Here is a 4,252-nt window from a genome sequence, read left to right on the forward strand (position 1 = left end):
TATTGTTTATTTTAAACTTCAATTTTTAAATTACATTAAAAAAAATTTAATACGATATAATACATATACACATACAAATATATATATATATATATATATATATATATATATATATATATATTAACGCATACTCCTAATATATTTGTCACATATAAATTATTTTTGTCACATCACTCTTATTCCTATGTGTTATCTTCTAAAATTTATTTTCATTTTTCACAAGTGAAAATCACATAGAATCTGTACTTAATATTATGGGTTTAATTCTTAAAAATACAAAAATTATATCAACCTAATGATTATTTATATATTTTCATAAATCTTAAAAAATAATATTTTTTTATTTTTCTTGCAATATTTTCTCGTCATTCTGCAAAACACCTTTGGTGATTTATTACTAATAATTAACAAACAATCATGACTAATATTAATTACTACAGTCTAAATTACCATGGAAAAACTATATTTATATTTTAATCGTAGGTGACATTTTGCAACGCCACTTTGTCCATCTTATCTTTATCTTTATCTTAATCTTAATCTTAATATATATAAATCCAAGGTTGTCATGATGGCAACCCTAGCCACATGTCACCTTGGTAGTATCTCTAAACAAAATTTGGCCACATATCACTTTCATAATAAATCTAAACAAAAATCTTAATTTTGACTTTTACTAATTTAACCCTATATTAAAAATAAATAAGTATAATAATCATAATAATAATATAATATAATATTCAGCCACGAATATTAATAATAATGATATAAATATGTAATATATAATATTTATAAGTTTATATTTTATTAATTTGTTAAAAAAATTCAAACTATTGTTATAAATAATTAATAATATTTTATTTAAATTAAAAAATAAAATGTAAGTAATCTGTAACAAAAAATTAAAAGTCCTTATTATTTAGTTTATTTTAGATTTAAAAATAAAAATAAATTTAACATAAGTTTATATTTTATTAATTTAAAAAAAAATCAAACTATTGTTATAAATGATTAATAATATTTTATTTAAATTAAAAAAATAAAATGTAAGTAATTTGTAAAAAAATTAAAAGTCCTTATTATTTAATATATTTTAAAATATTTGTTTTATTAATTTTAAAATTTCTATTATTAATAATAATATATTATCACCCTTTCAATTAGTTATCTATCTTTTATACTGATTTTAAAATTTTCATTTTTGCTATTTTTTTTAGTCTCATATATTTCCTCTTTCATTTTCTAAAATTTATATCATTTGTTTAATATTTCATGATTTTGGAGTTCATATAATTTTTCTTAATTTTATATTTAATTCATAAAATTATTTAAATAATTATAAAAACAAAGATCAAATCTAACAAGACCCCTATTTTTTAAACATATATTTTTTAATTTTTATTCATTTTTTATATAAATCTATTAATTTTCAATTTAATATCTTTTTAAAAAAAATTCATTTCTATAAGGTTCTCTATTTAATAAAAATGTAACTATTAAAACGTTTTTCTCTTAATTTTAATAATTCTTTACAATAACAATTAATACATTATCATTATTATGAAACCATAAAAACCCATCAAAAATTCTATTTAATTTATTTTAAAGTATTTATTTTATTAATTTTATAACTTCCATTCTTATTAATATATTAAGACTAATTTGACCCTATATTAATATTAATAATAATATAATATAATAAAAGAAAATACTAATACTAATACTAATACTAATACTAATAATATAATATCCAACTATCACTATTATAAATAATAATAGTAATAATAATATAATATTCAATTAAAATTAAGATATAGGGAAATAAATTAATACAAAAAATTTAAAAATGAGATGTATTTGTGCTCTTCAAAATTAATTTTTTTATGTAAATTAATTTTTTAATTTTATATTTAAACAAAAAATTGAATAATTATTTATACAAAAATAAGCAAATGTCTAATTTATCTTATTACTCTAATTCTCACATTTTAATATAAAAAGTCTTTGATTCTCAATTTAATAGCTAATAAAAATAATAATAAAAATAATAATAATAATAATAATAATAACAATAATAATGATGATGATGATTATAATAATAGTAATGATAATTATTATTATAATAATGTAACTTTAAAATATTTTTTATTAGCTTTTATATTTTATATAATAAATATTATTAATCAATGCATTATTATTATGAAACCGTAAAAAATCCTCAAAATTTCAATTTAATATATTTTAAAGCATTTGTTTTATTAATTTTATAACTTCTATTATTATTAATATATTATCAACTTTTCAATTAGTTATCTATTTTTTTAACTATACATCTTCAATCGCACAACTATTTTTATACTGATTTTATATTTTTTATTTTTGCAATTGTTTTATTCTCATATGTTTCCTCTTTCATTTTCTAAAATTTTTATCATTAGTTTAATATTTTATTATTTAGGAGTTCATATAATTTTTCATAATTTTATACTTAAATCATAAAATTATTTAAGTAATTATAAAAACAAAGATCAAATCTAACAAAACCCCTAGTTTTTTTAACATGTTTTTAAATTTTTATCCATATTTTATATATAAATCCATTAATTTTCTCTTTAATATCTTTTTTAAAAACTTTTCATTTCTATAAGGTTCTCTATTTAATAACAATGTAACTATTAAAACGTTTTTCTCTTAATTTTAATCATTCTTTATAATAACAATTAATATATAATTTATGAAACCATAAAAACCCATTATAAATTCTATTTAATTTATTTTAAAGTATTTATTTTATTAATTTTATAACTTCCACTCTTATTAATATACTATCACCCTTTCAATTATTTTCTATTTTCTTAACTATACATCTTCACTAACATGACTCTTTATATACAGATTTTTCATTTTTCATTTTTGCCATTTCTTTTTCATTCTCATATGTTTCTTCTTTCATTTTCTAATATGTGTATCATTTTTTTAAAAATTTTATGTGCAGATTTAGGAGTTCATATGTTTCCTCTTTTATTTTTCAAAACATGTATTATTTGTTTAAAACTTCATGTGCAGGTTTTGAAGATATATATGAGAACTTTGTTGAAAGATCAATTCTCTTACAAAAAGGTAGACACTATAACTTTTTAATTCTGTTTCTTTTATTTTTCTTTAACATTACACCACTAAATATATATTAAATTATACTAACCACTTTTCTTTCTATTCATTGTCCTTTTTATGTAAGTTTTAAGTTATTGCGGTGTATTGTAAAACTTTCATCATAAGCTATATACTTTTTATGTATTTTTAACCTTGAGTGTTAATATTATGAATTGCAGTTGAAATATAGATTATAATATGAAGATCTTTTTTCATTGCATATCAACAACAATGTATAGGGTGAAGATTATTTAACAAGGAGTGTACATTTTCTCACCTTTCTATTAATTTTGGTAACTTTCAATTAATATTACTATTCATTTTTGTATCATCAATTACTATTACAAGAGTCATGTATACGTTTTTTTTTTTAAAATTTTTTGTAATGTAATTTAATTTATATTTTTTATTCCTCACATAAATTCAATATTCTCATATCTATGTGCTAGGATAAAGACTCAACTTACTATATTGTATTAATTAATGAATATTTTAGAAAACTCTTTTATAATAATTTGCTTGAATATCAATATAATTTTTATTTACATGTATAATTATTATTTCATTTTGATATGTATTGCATTCAATATTTGACTCTATTACATAAAAGTGGATTGAATTTTTAATTATTTTACTTACGATTATCAAAGTATTCCTTTCATATTAAAGTATATTACAAATCAAAGTTGGAATCTATATATGGTGTTATATGCATATCAAATATCTTGAAGTGTATTTTGTGGATTAAATAATAAAATCAAAGTTAGAATTTACATATGGTGTTATATCATATCAAATATCTTGAAGTGTACTTTCTGGATTTAATAATATAATCAAATAAAAATAGAAATTTACATTTACATATACAGGCAAAAGAATCTACATATATTATGATATGACGACTTTCAAGAGACAACCAAACTTAAGAAACAACTGAAAAATATATTTTATTTTTTTAGCAAATGGTTTTTCTTTTAATTATTTAGTAGTCATTTTTTATTATATCTCATTATTTTTTATTTTACTTCGGTTTTAAAAACTTTTCATTATCTTTACTTTATACAAATTTGCATAATAAATGAATTATAATACTATTAAC

Source organism: Vicia villosa, unplaced genomic scaffold (assembly GCF_029867415.1).
Source record: "Vicia villosa cultivar HV-30 ecotype Madison, WI unplaced genomic scaffold, Vvil1.0 ctg.005150F_1_1, whole genome shotgun sequence".
NCBI classification, from domain to species: Eukaryota; Viridiplantae; Streptophyta; class Magnoliopsida; order Fabales; family Fabaceae; genus Vicia; species Vicia villosa.